Source organism: Sorex fumeus, unplaced genomic scaffold, assembly GCF_029834395.1.
Source record: "Sorex fumeus unplaced genomic scaffold, SorFum_2.1 ptg000009l, whole genome shotgun sequence".
Classification (NCBI taxonomy): domain Eukaryota; kingdom Metazoa; phylum Chordata; class Mammalia; order Eulipotyphla; family Soricidae; genus Sorex; species Sorex fumeus.
In genome coordinates this window covers 15,428,041-15,452,831 of record NW_026606066.1, presented here as the reverse complement: position 1 = coordinate 15,452,831, position 24,791 = coordinate 15,428,041, and positions in this window count along the sequence as shown.

Here is a 24,791-nt window from a genome sequence, read left to right as displayed (position 1 = left end):
TGCACACAGAAATTACTTTTGGCAGTGCTTAGAGTACCATATGGGATGCTGGGGATTGAACCCAGGTTTGCCGCATGCAAGGCAAACATCCTACCCACTGTACTATCACTCTAGCCCTCAAATGTTTTTAGAAATAGAAATTGTTCCTTCACAAATTAGACTGCTGAAAACTTAACTATATTTTAGTGTATATTTCTTTTGCTGTGTTGGTATAAGCACCTTTGTAAATAATAATCTATGGAAAAATTAAATTCTTAAATAATCTCTGCAGCCTATTCTCCTGCCATTACACACACACACACACACACACACACACACACACCCACACACACACTCACACACAGTGGTTTGATATGCAATAATATTTAGTTTTGCACTGCATTACTGAATGTTTACTATTTTATACACTTCCCCAGATTATCAAAAGTACCCTCACAATTGCATTAATATTCAAAACATTGAACATATATGTTTCTTCAGAGCAAAAACTATTGACTAGGACTCTAGACAGACTAGCTCAAGGACAGGTATGTTTTGTTGGCTCTTTTGTTCTATTTCTTTGTGTTCTTTCAGAGATGCTTGCCTAATATAGCAGCTTGGGAATGTTTGATTGTTTACACACAAAACTCATTTTAGTGTCTTACAAACTACACTGATACCAAAGTCACACAGAGCAGTGACAAGAGTTAATTACACCATTCTCAAGAGTGCCAGAACACAGGGTAATGTGGGAGGAAGGCTACTTGAAGGAGAACTCTATTTAAACTTCTAAAGACAGTCAAAAGTAGGTTGAACTCCTATTATCCCTATCCAAAGAAGGTATCACATTTCCACAAACTCCACACTTTTAAAGTCTTCCTGCAGCTTGCTTTATTTTAATCTAGAAATGATGCAATCTGGGTGTGAGTCCTAGATTTTCTTTATATTTGCTTCAAATAGAGAATTTATGTATAACCTCTTAAAAAACAAGTAGGGAAAAAAAGGCAAAAGTGATTTTGAGTTTACACAAACTGTTCAAGACATATTAGTTTACTGGCAACTGAGACTATTTCTTAACTAATTTATTTCATTTAAAATTACTAAAGCTATAGCCTTGAACCTTCAATCTATTTTATTTTGGAAAACACTTTCCAATTACTTAGTCTTCCATAGACTGAAATATAAGTAATGTGCCACTCTATTTTCACTGTGCAGTTGGAATTCCTTTGCATGTTGTTCTTTAAACTGAAATGTCAGCCTCATTAACCATCACTTGAGCTGCGTCTTGCCTGGGCTACAATTCTTGCTGGAATTTAGAATTAATAATACTAATATGAGTAACTGAATATAGTTTGTTAGAAAAATCATCACAGATTATAGCAAAAAATACAACTCATTGTTGATAACCCTAGTGGAGTGGTAAGAAACAAAAATCACTTTAAATTTTAATGGCACTCCCCCAAAGAAGTGCATTGTTTTCCCAGTATTTTATTGGGACCAGCTGGGGAGCATACCCAGGAACACTCAGTTTACTCCTGTCTCTACACTCAGGAATTTCTCCTGAGGGTGTTCGGGGGACCATGTGGGGTTCTGGGATCAAACCTGGGCCAAATGTCTCAGAAATACACACATACACACACACACACACAAAATAGGCTGTTAATATTTTAGCATTTCAAGCTTAGAAATTAACCTACTTTATATAAGATATTTCTCACTGTAACAAATAGGGTGTTTGCCTTGCTCGCGGCTGACCTAACCAACCCGTGTTCGATTCCTCCACTTCTCTCGGAGAGCCCAACAAGCTACTGAAAGTATCTTCCCCTCACAGCAAAGCCTGGCAAGCTACCCGTGACGTATTTGATATGCCAAACACAGTAACAAGTATCACAGTGAAGACGTTACTGGGCCCGCTTGAGCAATTCCATGAACAACAGGAGGACAGTGACAGTGACAGTGGCAATTCTGATCTCTATTCGTTCAGCATAGAGATATAGTGATATAGCACTAAATAGTGACAGAGAAAAATTCTACTTTGCAAAGGATTTTACCAAAGCGTAATTGGGGTTCTAAACTTAGATCCAGAACAACTGAAATATAATAATGTGTGAGTTTGAATAACATAGCATTCATATTTGAAAATAAAACTTTGCAATTAGGTGAATTGAAATAAATGTGATCTTTCATAAAATATTTATGACCTGGAATTATTACTCATTTCTCCCAAAATCATTTATACTGAGATTTAGAATATTTTGCACACATTTTGGAAAGAAAATATATCTTTAAAATCATTAAAATATTAATGTCCTCAATTGAGAAATTTAGGTTAAGAAATATAGAATTCTCTGATAATGTTTATCAGAGAATGACTAAATGAGGAACCAAATGCTTTGACAGTTTGTTCCTATAATGAGTGATTCATAGATAAACCAAAAGTTCTATTTTTTAATTTACTCAAGATAGTGGTAAATATGTGCTTTTCATTACTACTATTAATAATTATTTTCCATTTCACATATATCTATTTAACTTAAAAAAGAATGAGTCTAGCCTCTTACTCTGACACTTCGGAAGCATTAGGTAAAACAGTCTACATAATTATATATCAAAAATTAGGAATTAAATATAGACATATTAGTATGCCTGTAATAATACAGACAGACGAGTATAGAGTATGGTCAAGAAGCTAGACTTTAAAAATCTCAAGATACAGCCAAAGAGAAGGACTACATGGAGGGCGGGATCCACAGATCTCGAAGGGAAAAAAATAAAAACAGGTTCCAAAAAGAGCCCAGATCATCGGGAAGTCCCAGATGTGGTAGGTACCGCATCCCGCCTCCCCCAGATGGAACCCCGGTGACCAGAAGCCTCTACAAGCACAGCTCGAGTATGCAGGAACTAGGACTTTTCCTCAAATCTGCCGGGACTACAACACCCAGGTAACCTCTGATTCTGGAAGTCACACCCACAGCCCGTCCCCCAGCGCCATCTTTACAGCATACAGCCAAAGAGAAGGACTACATGGAGGGCGGGATCCACAGATCCCGAAGGAAAAAAAAAAAACAGGTTCCAAAAGGAGCCGAGATCATCGGGAAGTCCCAGATGTGGTAGGTACTGCATCCTGCCTCCCCCAGATGGAACCCCGGTGACCAGAAGCCTCTACAAGCACAGCTTGAGTATGCGGGAACTAGGACTTTTCCTCAAAACTGCGCGGCCACTTATGCGGCCGCGCAACATCTCTCTATATACAAAGTGATCCACGGGAAGTAAACCACTCAACGTTTCTCTCTGAAAATCACAGTTAAGTTTGGAGCATGGCCACAGCCCCAGAAACACAAGGACTTAATGCATAACCCAGCAGCTTGGAGCAGAAAAGTGAACGGGCTATGCGTTAATCCAGGCCATCATGTCTGTCTGGAGGGGAAAGGGTGTTGCCCCATTCGCCCTCTCCTCTCTGGAAAGAAGGATGGCGGCCGCATGGGGGCCTTGTGGACAGCAGGTATGAGCCGGGGGTGTGGGAGCGAATAAAACCTCATGGGAAGGGGGCGTTCTGGTACGTCCTTCACACCATACCGAGGCCACCAGTTGCCCCTCACGAGCGGCTCTCCAGCACGGCCACAGCCCCAGAAACACAAGGACTTAATGCAGAACCCAGCAGCTTGGAGCAGAAAAGTGAACGGACTATGCGTTAATCCAGGCCATCAAGTCTGCCGGAGGGGAAAAGGGGTTGGCCCATTCGCCCTCTCTTTCTGGAAAGAAGGATGGCGGCCGCAAGGGAGCTTTGGTGACAGCAGGTATGAGCCGGGGGTGTGGGGGTGACTAAAACCTCATGGGAGGGGGGGGCGTTCCGGTCCGTCCTTCACGCCCTACCGAGGTCACCAGTTGCCCCCCGCGAGCGGCTCTCCAGCACGGCCACAGCCACAGAAGCACAAGGACTTAATGCAGAACCCAGCAGCTTGGAGCAGAAAAGTGAACAGACTATGCGTTAATCCAGGCCATCATGTCTGCCCGGAGGGGAAAGGGTGTTGCTCCCTTCCGCCCTCCTCCCTCTGGAAAGAAAGATGGCTGCCACATGGGAGCCTTGTGGACAGCAGGTAGGAGCCGGGGGTGTGGGGGCGACTAAAACCTCATGGGAAGGGGGGCGTTCCAGTCCGTCCTTCACGCCCTACCGAGGTCACCAGTTGCCCCCCACAAGCGGCTCTCCAGCATGGCCACAGCCCCAGAAGCACAAGGACTTAATGCAGAACCCAGCAGCTTGGAGCAGAAAAGTGAACGGACTATGCGTTAATCCAGGCCATCAAGTCTGCCAGAGGGGAAAGGGTGTTGCCCCATTCTCCCTCTCTTCTCTGGAAAGAAGGATGGCGGCCGCATGGGAGCCTTGTGGACAGCAGGTATGAGCCAGGGGTGTGGGGGCGACTAAAACCTCATGGGAAGGGGGGCATTCCAGTCTGTCCTTCACGCCCTACCGAGGTCACCAGTTGCCCCCCACGAGTGGCTCTCCAGCACGGCCACAGCCCCAGAAGCACAAGGACTTAATGCAGAACCCAGTAGCTTGGAGTAGAAAAGTGAACGGACTATGCGTTAATCCAGGCCATCATGTCTGCCTGGAGGGGAAAGGGTGTTGCCACAGTCACCTTCTCCTCTCTGGAAAGAAAGATGGCAGCCGCATGGGAGCCTTGTGGACAGCAGGTATGAGCCGGGGGAGTGGGGGCGACTAAAACCTCATGGGAAGGGGGGCGTTTCGGTTCGCCCTTCACGCCCTACCGAGGACACCAGTTGCCCCCCACTAGCGGCTCTCCAGCACGGCCACGACTCCAGAGCACAGAAACCAATTTCTTAACTATCTGACTTTCAGTAGAAATGCTTCCAGGGTCAATAAGTAAAATAGCAGAAATCCAAAACCAACATTTAATTCTTGAACCCAGCTGTAGAAAGCAAATCACTTCACAATGCTTTTTCAGCATGTCTGATTTGGGGGGGGGTAAACTCTAAATAATAGTGGTGAATCTTTTATTGAAACAATGAATCTAATCAAAGCAAATAGAGTGTTAACTAGAATTCATCTGCCCCACAGGGAGTGGGAGGGGTGGGGGGGGTGGGGTTTTATTGGGGTTCTTCATGGTAAAACATAAGTATTGGTAAAGGGAAATGTGTTTGATATTTGCATGACTGAGACCTAAACCTGAAAGCTTTGTAACCTTTCCCACGGTGATTCAATAAAGAAATAAATAAAAAAGGAAAAAAAAAATAAAAAAAATTAAAAAAAATAAAAATCTCAAGTAAAATTTTTCCATACTTGATATGCTGGAATAAAATAGGCTTCGTTGTGAATTGTTCCTCAATCACCACAATGGAATTCTATTTTTCTGATAGTTTATAATTAGATTGATAAAAGAGATAGATTAATAATTTTTTTTTATTTGTCTATCCTATGGGGTTCTTTTCTAAAGTTATAGACTTTCCAATATTGGCATTTGGAAGAATTTCTAGAATAACTTATAAGAGGTAGCTCCAGCCCCCAAATAAATATGTTTTACATTTTTACATTTTATCCTATTGTGTTATTTTATTTTTTAAAATATTGTGTCTATTATACTTAACTCTTGCTGTCATTGTCATTCTTTTTTTTTAATTAATTTATTTATTTTGAATACCCATCCCTCCACCAGTGACCATTTCCCACCACCGCGGATCCCAGTATCCCTCCCCCCCCCCCCTCCAACCCACCCTGTCTCTGTGGCAGGGCATTCCCTTTTGTTCTCTCTCTCCTGTTGGGTGTTGTGGTTTGTATAAGAGTTAAGCCTGATTTTCAGGAAGAAATGTTGGATGATTTATTTCCATTGATCACTTTGTATATATGGTGATGACTTCCGGAATCAGAGGTTACCTGGGAGCTGGGAAGGTCACGGCAGTTTGGAGGAAAAGTCCTGGTTCCCGAGTACTTGCTTGTAGAGGCTTCTGGTCACCGGGGTTCCAACTGGAGGAGGCGGAATGCAGCACCTTCCCCATCTGGGACTTCCCAGTGATCTCGGCTCTTTTTGGGACCTGGTGCATTCTCCGGGAGCTGTGGAGCCCCCTCGCGCCCCCCCCCCCCCCAGCCTTTCTTCTCTGCGGCTGTGTGCTGTAAAGGTGGCACTGTCATTGTCATTCTTGATGCTGGATTTTTATTTGTTTGTTTCTGCAGATGAATTCTTAGTTGAAATATCTGGATCTACTGTAAGGATCTTTTGGATCTACTACTATAAGGATCTTATGTCTCTTCATTTCTTTTGTAAAACTGTGCTAACTTAACAAGATTTCTTTATTGTTATCTAGTTCATAGCACTTTTCTGATTTCCATTATGATTTATTATTTAATATATTAATTTTCTATAATTTATAGTGCATAGGTTATTATACTTCTTATTTTATTTTTCATTTTTAATTTGATCGTCGATTTGCTCGAGCGGGCCCAGTAACGTCTCCATTGGAGACTTTGTTGTTACTGTGTCTGGCATATCGAATACTCTCGGTAGCTTGCCGGGCTCTCCGAGATGGGTGGAGGAATCGAACTCGGGTCGGCCATGTTGGCCGCGTGTAAGGCGAGCGCCCTACCCGCTGTGCTATCCTCCTATATTTTACTGGTTGTATAGTGAAAAGGTAGCAATGGCAAATGGGGTATTTGTTTAATTTTAACTTGTGAAGAAATCTAAAAATTAAGAAGACAAGATCTAACCGCTTTAGTAAATGAATAAGTATATAAGAAAATTAAGAAAAATTTTCTAACTTATTCCTCTTAATATTTTGTTGTTGTTGTTTTGTTTGTTTGCTTTCTGAGTCATACCAGTCTATGCTCAGGGGTCCGCACTCAGGAATAACTCTTGGAGGTGCCTGGGAGCTGATATGGGATGCTGGGTACTAAACTCATATCAGCCCACCATACTATTGCTCCAGCCCCTTAATAGATTTTTTGTTCTTCTTATTGTTCTTTTTATTGTTTCCTTCCTACTTTATGTGTCTTTTACTCCAAACTAAAAAGATGGTAGGAAGAAACATCTAGGGGGAAACGTACAAAATGCAATGCATTTTTGGTGTACCTTTCTAATTAGAAAAACTCAGGATACTACTAGAAGAATTATCTCTAGTTTTTATTTGCTGTAGCTATTCTGTAATTTATTTTGAGATCAAAAATTTAGACAATAAAAAAAGATTAAAATTATGCCTAATCTGTGGCAAGGGAATAGAGCATAGTATAAATAGAGTGAATTCTCATTTTTTAAAATAGTAAAACCAAAATATTGTAATACAGCAGAAAATTCAAATTGTGATATTAAACTAGGTATGGCTAATAAAGTAACATTTTAATAGTTGAGGTAAGAAAAAAGGAAAAACATTCTATATATTTCACTTATTTCTGAATGTAATTTTGACTATGAATGCTTTTTTTTTGTTTTATTTGTGGTAGGAATGTTGGTTGGGGCCACACCTGATAGTACTCAGGGCTTACTTCTGACTCTACACTCAAGGATCATTCCTGGAGACTTGGGTGGACCATATGGGGTGTCAGAGATTGACCCTGGGTCAGCCCCTTGCAAGGTAAATGCCCTACCTATTGTAGTATCACCCTCGCCACAACTTTGTACTTTTTTAAAATTTGCACAATTTTTAAAAACTATGGTCAGTGATGTTCCCATAACACATGATATTTTGCAATAGGTAAAAATACTATTTACGGAGTTTAAGATAAACAGTAAACTTCACAGAAGCATGCACTAAAGTATATGAATATATGTATAAATAATTATAATACATGGTATATATGCTCAAGCGGGCCCAGTAACTTCTTTATTTTTGGGGGGACTTGTTGTTACTGTGTTTGGCATATTGAATATGCATATACAGAAAATGTTTATGCTGCATATATATTTTATAAATATACGCACTTATTACCACTGACCATTAATTGATAATCGGTGGTATAAGAATTGTTGTAGTAAATATGGAGATGGATGAACAAATTTTATTCACATTTAAAATAACTAAGGCTAAATTATTACATGTGTAAAATAGGAATTCTAACAATGACGAACACAAACTCTTATTATTGACATTGACAATGAATCAATTATTGTTTGAATAGGTAAAGAATTTGGGGGAAATTAGAAGGGATTAAGGGTGTTTGTATGTGATTAATTTATTTTTTTTCCAGAGTAGGGAGAGAAGTTTAACATATATATGAGATGTTTAATAACAACTAAAACTAAAAATTTATTGTAGAAAAGAAATATGACCTATCAATACAGATGTTATTAGTTTAAAGTATATTGAAAACATGGGTATAAGATAGATAGATAGATAGATAGATAGATAGATAGATAGATAGATAGATAGACAGACATACAAAGTAATAGAGATATATTTCTTACATGTCTAGACCTGGAAAGTCTAAGGTCAGAATATCGATAATTTTTCTATCTTGTGTAAGTATCTGCTTCATTACTCAGACATCTTCTCACTATAAACTCACATGGTAGAAAGTATAAAGAAACTCTTTGGAGCTTTTTCATATGGTCACTTAATCACATTTACCAAGGCCTTAGCTCATGACCTAATCACACCACAAAGTCTCTACTTCCAGGTATCATCCATCATATGAACATTACATTTCAACATAAGAATTTGGAGGGACAGCTAAGATCTCCGGGGCTATCTCGGAGGGCCAACTTCCTCCTTAACAAAGACCCGGCTGCCTCAGAACTAAACACAAAGAATCTATTCTGCTGAAAACTTCAGGTGCGTGGGTCTTTGTGGCTGAAAACTTCAAGATTTCTCAGAGTCGATATGGTTGACCTCCTCCCACCTCCCCATACTTCTAGACCTGGCAGTCACGACTGTGTCCCATGGCCACTACCATGTAAGATCATCTACCAGCCATATTCCAGAGATTCATAAACAAATCACATCACATATTCTGTCCCCTCACTGTTTTTCTCTTTCTGGTCGACAATCACCCATCCTCTGAACCACTTAATTCTTTCAGTATATGATGTTAGTCATCCTATTCCCCACTATTCTAAAATTCCCTGTGCCCTCATCTGTTCTGCAGTCTCTCTGGGGCTCTGTGGCCTGCCTCTCAGACCCATTGCCCCTCTGCTCTTTGTCTCTTTGGCTTTCCTTTGTGCTCTAGCCATATGGGTGAGGACTGAATTCCTGTGGTCTTCCAGGAGATAAGTTAAGAGTCAAAGTTACCTGATCTATATATACACCCCTTTACAGTGCTTACTACCTTTAGCCTTTAGTCATTCCATTATCTATCGGACAACTCTTCACGTAGGCGAGATGAAAAATCACGAATTGAATATATCAACTGTATATTTAGCTATAGTCTCTTCCCTTCTCTTCCTCTTCACTATAAGAACATGGTCTAGAGACAAGGGAAAACACTTAGGACATTGTGTTTTCTAGCATCAGAGTCAAGGTTCAAGTAGTGAAGTGGAGTTTGGTATATAGAAGTCAAGTGAAGCTTTATGAGGGCAGCTTGTACCTGCCTCCAACATTAAATAAGGGAGTATCTGCAGGAGAAGTGGATATTCCCTGTCATCTAAACACCCACTGGTCCAGAGGTTAGAAAAACTGAAGAAGGATAAGGGAGAGCCATGCGGTTAAATACGTGATTGCTATCCCTTTGCAAAGTGAGATGGCAGATACATGGGCAACGTATTGACATTAATGATGACCTATGCCCTCCATATAAACATGCCTAATCCAAGTATTTCTTCTCACTTAAACCTTGCAACTCTTAAGATACTTCTAATGGACTTTGTATCTGCTGTTAGATCAACCATATTTGAAAGAGAAAAAGAGGGAGAGACACAGAGAGAGAGAGAGAGAAAGAGAGAGAGAGAGACAAGAGTCAGAGATGATAGATAGATAGATAGATAGATAGATAGATAGATAGATAGATAGATAGATAGATAGAACAGATAAAGAGAGAGAGACAGAGAACACCATTTGTTTGGTGTCTTGAAGATCCAAGAACCAAATGTAGCTTTGACTCACTTCACTGTCTGTATATCATATTGACTCAGCACTGTGAGACTGGCTGTCATCCAAGCGTTTGGTTGTGGGACTCCTGTCTTGCCCTGGAATTTTGAAAATGATCCCAGGTAAGAATAATGAAGCAGCTGTGTAAGCAAGGTGTGTTATCTGTAGCAAGTCCAAGTCTGGCATGTGTTTTTAAAACAAGATCTGCAAGTTGCTTTGTGAAAGATAATTTTTGAAAGTCAATGACTTTATACTTTTAAAACAGAAATAAAAACATTTGTTGTGAACACAATTATCTATTGAAAATATGGAAGGAGATGTCTAAATAAAATTCTTCAGTTAAAAAAAATTCTCAAATATTTAGGAAATTCCAACTGAATAAAGAAAATCAGATTTGTAACCAGATTAACATCAACAAATTGTACCAGAGCATATGGACATTTTGAATATGAGATAAGTTGCTACAGAATTGTGGACCTTTCTGAATTCCCTCATGCTGGTGTTGCCTACAAATGATTTAATTCTGTTTCCCTCATCCAAAAGTAGGTCAGATCCTAGTATGCTTTGCTCCACTTAACTTTCATCAATGTGGATATGAGAAAACCATAGAATTATCATCTCTCTGGATTCATTTATCTGTGCACTTTGTTTATTCATATTAGAAGACAAAATTCAGTCTATGCAAATTTTGTGTAAACTTATGCACAATTATGAATAAACTATTAATACCTTAGTCATCTCAACTTAAATCTCAGTGAATCTGTATTAGCAAATGCAAAATGCCTGCAGCATAATCACAACCTTTATGGCATCTTATCATCCTAAATTATTTCAAAGGATACTTTAGAAACACTTAAATAGGGGCCAGGGGAGATAGTAGAGGTTTTAAGGCACTTGCTTGCATGTGGCTGACCCTGTTTAACTTTCTAACACCACCTGGTTTCCTCAGTATCATCGGACGTAGCCGTGGATTCCACTACACATAGGCTGAATATGACCTGGAGGTCCCTGAGTACTTCTGGGCTAATGCAAATAATCTCAGCATCACAGTGCCCAAATAACATTGTATCCTTCAGCCTTCTCACAGTACTTCAGGCCCAATTTGAAGCCTCCTGAGCAAGACTTATGAGACACTCCCAAAAGCACAACCCCACTAAATGTAAGGTAATGTTATCACAGGACGATATTTATAGGAATGCTTAGCTATATACAAGATTACATTAAGCATATTTATACAATATATGCACACGAAACTACATACACAAACCTATATCCATGAACGCAGATACAAATTAACATACTTATTTAAAAAATAAGTCAGATTCAAACCTTTATACCCCTATCATTTGAACACGTTTTCATAAATCGTTACACAAATCCATGAAATGATCATCCACACATATTTATTCATCTTTAGTATAGCTCTGTTTTATTCTATAGTTTCCATGTGACCTGAGTATTCTGTTGAATATCTTCTGCTTGACCACTAGGATCTTTTCTTGTCTCTCAGCTGCATCGTAGATAAGAGCAGCATATTCACTTATTGGCTTTCTCTATGCAAATTTTCTTATGCTGACTATGTCGTTTAACTAATAGCCACTTCTCTCTGGGAGGTCCTTTCTACTGCATCCTTTGGAGTTCTAGTCACATATTCTCTTTTGTCCAGAGAATAAAACAATGCACTCCTACTTAAACTGGATTACTTAAATAACTTGTAGACTCCCTACTGATCATGTTTCTAAAATATGATCTATGAATAAACTCTCTTCAAATTATCATGACTTATCTGCTTCCTTAGGGACTCTGGTGCAATTATTCAAAGTACCCCTGCTGCTGATCATTGTTTACATTCATGATGTTTGTCAAAATAAACATTCCTTTACATAAATTCAAATAATAATAGCACTCTTATTTGTAGAAGATCTTTGCCAAAAGCATACACACAAACTAAAAGGATAAATGCATTTATTTTATAGATATTTCTAAATAACTTTAAAATTTGAAATATTTAACACTTCTAATATTGATTTTATTTTTAGTTATTAGTTAATTTTAACCAGAAATTTCCTGTTTCATTATATTCCAGGCACTCTATTCTTCAGTCAAACAACATTAACTCATTCAATCCAATGTGTGAGGTTTACCATTATTATTTCTATCATTTATGTTTCATAATTTTTTCAGCAAAATTATTTCTCCTATTTAAATTTTATATCCTTTGCTATTAAAGATGCTGAGCATCTTACCTGGCTACTTTGTTTAATGAATAATTTATGTAGATATATTATGAGACAAATTATATTTAGTGAGCACTATAAGGAACAATATTTAATAACCTTAAAATGGATAAAATTTCTTGTATTATGTGATTTCATAAATATAATAAATTGCATGAAAATATATGCTGTTATTATCCACAGCCAATACATATTTAAAATCATATGGAATGTCTGATATTTTAATGACAGGTTATCAAACTAATCTGTATATTGAGGAGTTATGTAAAAAATATATTTCCCAAAATGTCAGTTATTAACCCACTAATGTTGATTAGTGATGAAAATGTGTATATATAACTATTTAAAACTTGGAAAAGATATTAGAATAACATGATTGAAAACCATGTTTTAATTTTTAAGATAAAATTGTCTCTTAGCAAACAAGCTGAGTATATTAAAGGAAAAAAGTCATATTAAAAGCTAGTGGAAGATGCTAACAATTTTGTGACTTCATTTTTCTTCCCAGAACTGGGCTGGGTGGGGGAGGATCTCAGTTTTTTGTGGTTCACAGCAGAGTTGGCAGATCAAATAAAAACATTGGGCTTCAAATGCTAAACATCTTTAAGTCATGAAGTTAGAAAAGGAAGGTTTTGCTTTAGTGAAAAAAGTGTTATGGTTTGTCTATCCCATGTTCTCTAACAATAGGCTACTCAATCCAAGAAGGTCTGTTCAAGGGCATTTTGTAGATCCTGGAAAAATCAGGCATAAACTTTACAATTCATTCTCCAGGTAGTCTTTACTTTTTGTAAACCCAAAATCCGGAAAATTACACGTACCAGCCTTTTATTTTTCTTTACTCTGGATTTATCAACAGAGGTAATAGTCAAAACAAGCATTTAACATTTTTAACTAAAAGGTGCCAGATGAGAAATAGCTCCTTCCAAAGGGAAAACTCAGATCTGAATGTTTGCTCACACTCTAAACATGTTGCTTCTTTGTACTATCACCTTGCTATCTCACATAAAGTACTTATATGACGACAATCCAAAAGTTCCAACATTGCCAAGAATAAGTTATATTAAGCAATAGTGAATAATAGTAATACAAGGCTATATAATGAACTGCATCTGACGATAGCCTCAAAACTGTTCTGTACAATTAATCCTTATTTATAAAATTTCAGGGAAATCACTTATCGTCAATGTCCTAAAATTTGAAGTAAGCAGATTTTTGTCTATATTTTGTCTATATAATAGAGCTCTGTTTAATTATTTGTTTAAAAATGTATGATGGGGTCAGAGCAATACTACAGCTGATAGAGCTCTTACCTTGCTCACGGACCACGCAGGTTCAATCTTAGGTATAAAATCTTATCACGCCGAAGGTTGTGTGTTCACGGGCTCACTGGATGGCTCTTTTTCACTGCCTGCATTCGGTGCTCTTGAGCCCTGCGTGTGGCCTGGATCAAGACGGCTGTTCTTTCTCTCAAGCTTGAGCCCCTCTCGCTCTGACTCTCTATTCCCTGAGCTTACAGTCTTAATTTGTGGAGAGTGGCCTCAGCATGGTGGTGGCTGGTTCTGGAGGTCTTCGGTCTACTTAAATAGTTGTAATAAATCTACTTCTAATATTTCTAGCAATGTCATTCTGCATGAGCACAGTAAGAGATATAAACTTAGTTTGGTTCTTCCTGAGAACATCTCACTATACATTCCGCAGTCCTCAGGCCAGGTTAATCTTCCTAGCTCCAGCAGGGTCCTAGTCTCCTTGTTACTTACTTTTGGATCATGACAGCATTTGTCCATGATCTTGCCCTCAACTTATAGTTGAGTATCGTGGCTCTTTGGCCTGGCCCATTTCGATGCCGGGGTAGCTCACAGCTTGCCCTGGGTCCATTTAGTTCCTTGTCGGGACCCTGCTTTTGGGGTGCTAGGAATTAAGGGCAACTGAGTCAAGAAATCAGATGCCCAGGAGTAAATATTATTCGGAGTCAACCAACTCCCAAGTTACAAAGTATAATATTAACTGTCTTCCTGTGTCCATACAGAAAGGACATTGCTTACAATACAAGTTCAGTGTCCTTAGATGGGTGTGACCCGATAAACCTAAGCTACCTGAGGAAGGACAAAACAGTGTTATCCTACACTTAGGTACCTTATATGGTCCCCCAAGCCTGCCAGGATTGATACCTGAGAGCAAGACTAGGAGTCAACACTTAGTATTGCCAGATGTGACCTAAAAACAAAGAAACAAAAATAGTATGATGGTCTTGAGAGATCATTCAGGCATTAAGAATTTCATACAGATGACCCCAGTTTAATCCTAAGCACCACAAGATGTAGTGAACTTCTCCACTTATGGCTCTAGAAATTCCTGTATCACCATGGTGGGCTTAGATACTCCCAATGCCACAGACCTTAGCACTATCAAATTCTTGTGCCTACGTACTGAAATGCTTTCCTGATGAATAATCACCGAAAGGTGTTCTATGTCTCCCAAGCCTGCTGAAGAAAGCAAGGCTGCCCTGGACTGGAAGTGAGTCCAGTGGCAAGGGTTGCATGCTTTGCAAGTTCTGTGCCTCTAGTTTAAACTCAGTCACTACAAGACCTCCCTGAGTACTAACATGTAGATCTATGGAGGCACCTCAGAATCCGCAGTTGTTGCCCTCATGGCTCGAGAACACCTCCAAGTTTCCCTAATTACCCCCCACTGTAACCTCCCATCTCTCTTAAGTATATCATCTCTACATCCTTGGTCCACAAGATTTAACTAAACCATCCACAAATCATCCACACCAGTTGGGACAGTATTGCCACTAGTTCCCCTGGATCCTCCAGAATGCTGGAGATCAAAATAATCAATAATCAATGATCAATGATATATATATTTTTACTGTAGCTTACGAGGACTAAAGTTTTCTATTAAATTTTTGTATACTTTAATTATTCAAAGCAATATCCACATTAAATTTATAAAAAATGTATTTTAAGTAAAATGTTAACAGCAAATATCTCCTATTCTTTTCAGGGAATAAAGGCTATTTGTTTACTATTGTCACATAAAAATTCTATGCTATTTTCAGTTCTGCATAAAATGAAGAACAATCCCCTCTGCTCTCTTCCTGAATACAACTAAAATTTTTTGCTATAATATAGTAAAATCCTTCTGCCTGCTATTTGAAAAATAATGGTAATAGCTAGACTTAAGAGAAAACAACATTTAAAATAAAACTGAAATGAAGGCAAGTTTCCTTTTGTACTTTTCTTATTTTATTTCCTATACTGGACAAAAGGAGACTTGAAAACTGTAACTACATTTTATAGATAAAAAGAGCATTGAAAAAAAAATTATTCTTGTCTAAGAAGCCAGGAATAGGAACCACTGTGATTTAGAGAGAATGAGAAAAGACTTTGTAATTTCATCTAATATTTCCTGATTTAGTCCCAAACATATTGGTGATGGTGTGAGCAGAGAATAAATTAATAAATCAGCACCAGAAGTTATAAGAGATTAGAACCTATCTCTGTATAGAGGAATTGCAGTCACAAGAACATAGAGAAAATCTTCAATATTTTCCCCCCTCTGTCTCCATCCTTTCATCATGTGATCTCTCTTATGTGTGGTTGTTGGACATATTTAAGTGAGAAGACCAAATCCAGGTTTCCTCATCAAAAGGCAAGAAAATGAGAATCTGATGAGGTGATAGTGAGGAATATACTACAAAAAGTGAAGTTACATTAATAAATTCAGGCTGGTTTAACATTAAAACATTGATTTAATATTAGAAAATATAAAGTAGATACTATTATCAATTGTTTAAAAAATATTCTTAGGGTTTGGGTGCAAGGACATACCTGGCAGTGCTTGGGACAGGGTTACTTCAAGTAGTACTGTGGGAAACAGGCAGTGTTGGAGATCAAACCAAGAACCTTACACATGTGTTTTATATGTCACTTTGGTCCTTACTAATGACCCTGTTACCAGTAATTTAAACAATGAGCTTCTTTCATAATCAAAACTTTTTTTAACTTTAAGTTTTTTAAGTGAATTAAGCATAAAGTGAACATCTTTCAACTGATAAAAATAACCTACACAAAACTATCCCACATGTAGCATCAAGTTTAGTAGTGATAGTGAACATTTTTTCATAAAATCAGGAACAGGGCAAGGATAAATGATCTAATCACCTCCGTTTAACATTGTACTGTATGTTCCGGACATTTTACTAATGTGGATAAAACAAACAAAAGCCGTTCATTGGAAAGTATCAAATTATCTTTGTTTGCAAATGTTATTGTCTATTTAGAATATCCAGAAGGATTTGAAAAAAAATATTTTAGAAATAACCAAATGACCCGGGAAAGTCATAGGATAAAAAATGTCAGCATACAAAATTATATTTCCATTTTCTAGCAAAGGACAATTAGAAACAATTTTTAATGGCATTTACTGCCATTAAATGCTACCAAATGCATCCTGTAAAAGTGTATCTTAAAATAGTACTTATATTCTAGACTAAAGAGATAGTACAGTGGGTAGGGCTCTTGCTTTACACATAACCAACGAGAGTTCAATCTCTGGTAACCCACATGGTCCACAAAGCTCCCAGGAGTAATTCCTGAGCACTGAGTAAAGAGTAACTCTTGAACATCACTGGATATGGCTCCAAAATGTAAAAAAGAAATAAAAAAGAAAAAAAACAGGATTTATATTCTGGACATTATGGTATTCATAAAAGACTTAAAGAAGAAATAATGAGCATAAATTGGAAACTTTGATCTATTTATCAGCTATTAAAATTTATAGTCCTACAAAAATCATTCTTGGATTTTAATATAGATAAATGTATTTTAAAATTTTCATTAAATATCAAGGTAGAATGAACGGCAAAACTAATCCTGAAGAAAGAATAAATTTAGAGAATTTGCACTATTTTAAAGACAGTATACACGTTTAGTAATCAGGAAAGTATAAGGTAAAGGCCCTCCCGTTGATCATCGATTTGCTCGAGCAGGCCCAGTAATGTCTCCATTGGAGACTTTGTAGTTACTGTGTCTGGCATATCGAATACTCTCGGTAGCTTGCCGGGCTCTCCGAGAGGGGCGGAGGAATCGAACTCGGGTCGGCCATGTTGGCCGCTTGTAAGGCAAACGCCCTACCCGCTGTGTAGATGGGAGAAACCAAACTAAATCCCAAAAAGGACCGAACTGAAATGGCCAGTTAAGTTTCTCAAAGACACCAACATGATTCAATAAAGCAAGGACAATCATTTAAATGAATGAGCTAAAACAACCATGTATAACAGAAAAGTGAACCTCAAACTCACACCTTATTAAATACTTAATTTAAGGCAGACTAAACTATAAATATAAAGTTATGAAAGTTCTAGAAGAAAATCCAAAGTGACCTCGGATTAGATGAACTGTTTTTATGTATGCTATCAAGGCATGATTTATAACAGAAAAATTATGAAATAGAATTTCATTAACATTAAACATTTGTCATATAATGAAACAATAAAATTAAAGCTTACAATTTTTGAAGTGAGGCTTGTTTTATTTATATAAATTTTTAAAATAAAAATATTACATTATAATTCTTGTCGTATTCCCTAGTATTCTGGTATCTATAATAATTATTACATGATTTTTAATTAATGCTAATTACAAGAACAAAAGAAGTTGTACCACTCATTCTAAAATATCACCTACCATTCTATGCCGTATTTTCTACAATTATACTTTATCTTGTTAGCAAAATTTTATGTATTGATTACCAAAAATAAATTCCATAGTTCCTCTAATAATGCATCAATGCCTCTTTGTTAATATTAATTTTATGTACATTTGATAAGAATTTCTTTTACTATTTTTTGTTTTCTCTTTATAAAAAAAAGTGGAAAATGTATTTGATAGCATCATATTTTAGAAAACCTTTAATCTAGAATCATCTTTTCATTGATATGTATATATTTATTTATATAAATTTTGATGCAAGTTTGTAAGAAAAAAGATTTGGGTTATCATTAACAGAATTTATCTCCCATGAAAACCAGCTAAAAAAGAATTTCAGAGATACAATATATGCCATACTTTTAGAGCTTTCTCAAAGAAGCAGTATTTGCACTTCAAATCTTTAGTGTCTTTTGCAATTTGGAGCCTGGCAAGCTCCCCGTGACGTATTTGATATGCCAAACACAATAACAACAAAGTCTCCAATGGAGACGTTACTGGGCCTGCTCCAGCAATTTGGAGATATAAGACAACAATTTGTAAGTTCTCTATATTACTGCAGTGGTCTTTCTGATGTGTAATTTTATCTAGGATATGGTATTCACTTACTTGAAATTTAGTTATTTGAAATTCATTATTGTAAATCCCTTACCAGTTGACTTTAAGGAATGGAGAATTTTGGTTGTTTTAGTGCGTCTTGGTAGAAAGAAGACAAAGCAGAGCTGAAAATACCATAAGGAAAATGAAATTTCATGGATGGCAACTGCCCAAAGTTCTGGACTATTTTTCCTAATGTTCTGCCCTATAAATTCCAAATACACTTTGCCCCTAAAATGGTGAGAGAGCCAGTACCATGCAATAGCACTGTAGCACTGTTGTGTAAACACACAAAATAATAAGTCCGGCGGCCTATCTCTTCCACCGCCCACGTTCGGTAGTCTCAGGCCGTTTCCCCACTCCATGGAGGTGGATGGCGATGTCAGGCGAAGGAAGGAAATGAGGGCTAAGCTGGTTGGTCTTAGCACCAGTTTATTACATGCAAGAAATGGAGGTCTCAGGAGTCCTCAAGCACATGCACCCCGAGAGAGACCCCAAAGAGCCCCGAAAAATCCCCTTATATACATCATGGTACCTCTAAAGGGCCAATACAGTGATGTCATCAAAAAGTTATAGAAAGAACATTGAGGCAGCAAACGTACATAGTTTCTTTACAACCACATTGTTTCTTTATATCCACATTGTTTCTTTACATCTGCAGGCCAGTAATCTTGGCCTCACCTTTACAAGGTATTTGGATTAACACATCAAAGACAGTCTGCTAGAGCTTGGAGCCTACATCTCAAACATCAGCCTGCCTGGAGCCAGGTATCTACATACCCAAGTTCAGGCCTGGCTTAGCACCTGGGATCTGCTTACCTAAGACCAGCTAGGCTCCTGTGAGATAAGAGAAACTGCCTCAATATACTGAAATCATTTACTGAAGGCAGTTTGGAGGGGGAAAGGTTCAGTCTCATCCAAGCTAGCCAGGACACATAGGAAAACTGCTTCTAGGACGTGTTTCTCCTCTCCTTGTCCAACCAACATAAGCATACATAATATTAATCATTTTGTATGGACACAGTAAGAAATACTTTGAGCTTATAGAATTGCTCTCCTAGGGCCATCTCACTCAGACTGCAGTGCTCAGGCCAGATAGCTTTCCTATTCTTAGCAGCAGGGTCCTAGTCTCGTCGTTACTTTTGGATCATGACAGCATTTGCCTATGATCAAACTCTTAACTTAGAGTCAAGAATCATGGCACCTTGGCCTGGCCCATCGCAATACCAGGGTAGCACATAACTTATGGGTTTGCCCTGGTTCCATCCAGTCCCACGTCGGGACCCTGCCCTTGGGGTGCTAGGAAGTGAGGGCAACTGAGGCTTAAGTTGAGAAGGCAGATGCCCAGGAGTGAATAATATTCAAAGCCAATCAATTCCTAAGTTACAAAGCATATTAATTAATTAATTGTCTTCCTGTATCTATACAAAAGGACATTGCATTAAAGTAAACTGCTCAAAAGACATAAGGAGAGGAGAAAGACAATATTAACTTGCAGTACAGCTTCAGTGTCTAAGCAGGATGAGACCTTACAAATTGGTTGGGGAAGAGAGCACAAAGAAGTAGTTACAGACAAAGTAATAGAAATGACTCGGGAGCACTGTGATGGTTGCAACCTGATAAACCTAAGCTCCATGTACTCCAACACACTGTCACACTGTCCCATTGTTCATAGATTTGCTCAAGTGGACACCAGCAACATTTCCATTGTGAGACTTGTTGTTATTGGTTTTGAAATATCAAATATACCATGGGGACCTTGCCAGGCTCTGCCATGTGGGCAGAATACTCTCGGTAGTGTCTGGGACTCTTCAAGAGGGGCGGAGGAATTGAACCCAGATGGGCCACATGCAAGGCAAAAGCCCTGCCCACTGTGCTATGTTATAAATATGCTAATTGGTATGTTGGTGATTTTGCTTCTGAAGTTTAAACATGACTGATGCAATGGCCATCTCAAGCATAACATTAACAAATGATGCAAAGTTCAACATTTCTGCATATTCTAAACTGAATGAAAATACTATAGTATCAGAGGAAGTGATTAAAACTCTATTACATTTTATTTCTAAAATGTATTCTGACAATTTTGAAACATTTATCATATCTGTAGGTTGGTTTTCTGAGATCAACCTTAATAATTTTAATATTTTTAGCATGTAGAAATAATTTTATATTTTTTCATGTTTTCTACTTTAAATATTCATGTAAAAGTGTTTTTATGACAAATATAAAAATTAGCATGAAAAAGATTGTATTGAAGATTGTAATTTCTAAACACTTAAGACAGATATTTTCTGATTCTTGGCATATTGAAAACTATATATTTTTCTACAATTCAAAAGCAAACTATGGCACCTAAATAAAATTGTCTACTCCACTGTCAGCCAGCAGCCTCATGAGAGGTTAAGTTCTTCTTAAATGATGCCCTCCCAGGAGTCTGGCCAGTGATATTTAGAAGGTGTGCTTGGAATATTTTTTCATCTTTGTTTTAAAATACCACTATTATCTCTCAGAATCTATGGTACTAGAATTTGTAACTTCACATCTCCCATCCAGAGATGTGAAGTTACATCTTCACATATTACTAAGCATTCAATCAACAAAACATAACATAACAGGAATAGATCAATCTAGTGGGGTTGACTTCTATTGCCCCTAGGTTACTTCCAATTATAAATTATCTCTCTCAAGACAAGATTTGGAGGTGAACTTTCATCAGAAGTTTCATCCTAGATAATGACCTTCTCTTATTCATTATGTAGTTGGAATTATTTTTTCTGTATTTGAAGCACAGAAAGATGCATTCATTTATTCTAATTAGGAGAAAATAATACCAAGTCTACTGATTCACTGAGCTGTTTCCTCCATTTTCTTACTATTAGCTCCAGGAAAGATTTTATGATGCAAATCAAAACTAAACAAATAGTTTAGTTATTGCTTAACTCACATGGGCTACATTTCTGCTTTGGTGTAGTAGTGACATTTGATAAGGATTTAAGTTCTAGAGTTTTATAGTGCTTGAGAAGAAAATAAATAGCCCCAATATCAAAGTTGGAAGTCATCAAGAGAATGGTATGAATCATGTGGTGATGTGTTGATAAACTTATATATACAAAATTTAATATCAAATTATCATTGATGAAATTTTTCAAATAGCTCTGCTAAAAGAAATACCATTATTTCACCATTACTGTTTTAGAGCTATTTTCAATAAGCCATTTTTTAAATTGATTTTAGTTACTGTATACTTACATTATATGTACCAAAGCCCTTCGTCACTCTCTTCGGGCCAGAAGGAATACTATGACCTAAGCTGAAAAATAAAACTTATTTGTATTTTAATGGGTATTATTTATCAGTTCTTGTGCTTGAGAGCACAGCGGTAGGGCATTTGCCTTGCACGCAGCCAACATGGCCTAACCGAGTTCGATTCCTCCGCCCCTCTCGGAGAGCCCGGCAAACTGCCTAGAGTATCTGGCCAACAAGGCAGAGCCTGGCAAGCCACCCGTGATGTATTCGATATGCCAAACAAAGTAACAACAAAATCTCCAATGGAGACGTTACTGGGCCCACTCAAGCAAATCGATGAACAATGGGAGGGCCTTTACCTTTACCTTTACCTGTGTTTGAGAGATGTCTAGAACTGAAAGCCTTGTGAAGCATGAGAGATTAAGTATAGACAAAAGCGGAATATCCAACTATAAATTTAACAGTTTCCTTAAACGCGTTAAATTTGATATTATCAGAGACAAATGATTATACATATTTTTTTTTAATTAGTGAAACACCATGAGGTACAGTTGTAGATTTACAATTTTTTGTGCTTGGGTTTGATTATACAATGATCAGATACCCATCCCTCCACCAGTGCCCATTTTCCACCACCATGGATAATATCCCCCCCACCCCCATCCCCCCATTCCCCCTGCCTCTGTGGCAGGGCAATCCCCTGTGTTCTCTCTCTCCTTTTGGGTGTTGTGGTCTGCAAAAGAGGCATTGAGTGGCAAACATGTTCAGTCCATAGTCTACTTTCGACATGCATCTCCCCTCCTGGGAGGATCCTCCAAACACCCTTTATTTGGTGTTCCCTTCTCTATCTGAGCTGCCCTTTCCTCTAGAATGCCCGACTGGCCACTAAGCTATGGAGTAATCCTCCTGGTGCTGATCTCAGCTATTCTTGGGCTGAGCGATAGCACAGCGGGTAGGGCGTTCGCCTTACAAGCGGCCAACATGGCCGACCCGAGTTCGATTCCTCCGCCCCTCTCGGAGAGCCCGGCAAGCTACCGAGAGTATTCGATATGCCAGACACAGTAACAACAAAGTCTCCAATGGAGACGTTACTGGGCCCGCTCGAGCAAATTCTTGGGTATTAATCTCATATTTTGTTACTTTATATCCCCCAGATGAATGCAATCTTTCTATGTCTATCCCTCTCTTTCTGACTCATTTCGCTTAGCATGATACTTTCCATGTTGTACCACTTGTATGTAAATTTCATGACTTCATCTTTTCTAACAGCTACATAGTACTCCATTGTGTAGATGTACCAAAGTTTCTTTAACCAGTCATCTGTTCTTGGGCATTCAGGTTTCTTCCAGTTTCTGGCTATTGTAAAGAGTGCTGCAATGAACAAACAATTGCAGATGTCACTTCAACTATACATTTTTGCCTTTCTGGGATATATTCCCAGGAGTGGTATTGCTGGGTCAAATGGGAGATCAATTTCTAATTTTTTGAGAAACGTCTATACTGTTTTCCAGAAGGGCTGAACCAGTGGACATTCCCACCAACAGTGAAGGAGTGTCCCTTTCTCGCCACATCCACGCCAGCATCGGTTGCTTTTGTTCTTTTGAATGTGGGCCAGTCTCTGAGGTGTGAGATGGTATCTCATTGTGGTTTTGATCTGCATCTCCCTGACGATTAATGATGTAGAGCATTTTCTTATGTGCTTTTTTGCCATTCGGATTTCTTCTTTGAGAAAGTTTCTGTTTATTTCATTGCCCCATTTTTGGATGGGGTTGGATGTTTTCTTCTTGTGGAGTTTAACCAGTATTTTGTATATCCTGGATATCAACCCCTTGTCAGATGTGTATTCGGCGAATATCCTTTCCCATTCTGTAGATTGTCTTTGTATTTTGGTCACTGTTTCTTTGGAGGTGCAGAAGCTTCTTAGTTTAAGATAGTCCCATTTATCTATTTCTGCTTTTACTTGCTCAGTCAGTGGCGTGGCATCTTTGAAGATACCATTAGCTTCAATGTCACGGAGGGTTTTGCCAACTTTGTCTTCAATGTACCTTATGGTTTCTGGTCTGATGTTGAGGTCTTTAATCCATTTTGATCTTACTTTTGTACATGGTGTTAGGCAGAGTTCTGAGCCCATTTTTTTGCATGTAGCCGTCCAGTGATGCCAGCACAATTTGTTAAAGAGGCTTTCCTTACTCCACTATATACATATATTTTTAATTTGACTTTAGTTTATAGAAAGGAGACAAGTTGGGTTATCAATAAAATATATTTTTTCAATGAAGTTAGAGTTCTTTCTTTCAAAAATTATTTGCTTATATTCTATGCAATCTCTAGCAACTAAAATTTTTGTGTGTTTGTTTAGATTTGGGGACCATATCCAGCAATACTCAGGGCTTATTTCTGACTCTGCACTCAGTGATTGCTTCCAATAAGGGCATAAAGCCCTATATAGTGCCAGCATTAACACACAGACTGTGGGCAAAGCAATGGGTTTAACACTGTGTTATCTCTGTCTCTCAACTTCAAGTACTTTAGATCAAGTTTTCAATTATATAAGTGTGATAAGAAACTGACAAGAGTCAAATTGTTTTTTCTCTAATACTTTATCCATATCTAAACTCATAAATGAATATCATGAATTACAATAGCATTGATAGTATGAATTAGGAATTTAATTCTAGGAATTGATATTGAAAGAATCCATGTTAGGGCATCAAATTTTTGCGTGCTTCAGCTAACTTGCAACATTGCTTTCTGTAAAACTGCTTGGCTGCTTTGCACCTGGGGGAGAGGGGACTTGGAAAGTAAACAGGGCATAACTTCTTTCTAAACCAAGTGTGATAGGATTCAGGTGTATTTACTGTTCCTGAAGTGTATTGTCTCAGTAAAGCACCCTGCAGACTTGGGTAAAGGATAACTCAGGATGCCTTGGTTGGGGGAAATTGCCCTTTCCTGGTGTGTATTGTCTCACTAAAGCACCCTGCAGACTTGGGTA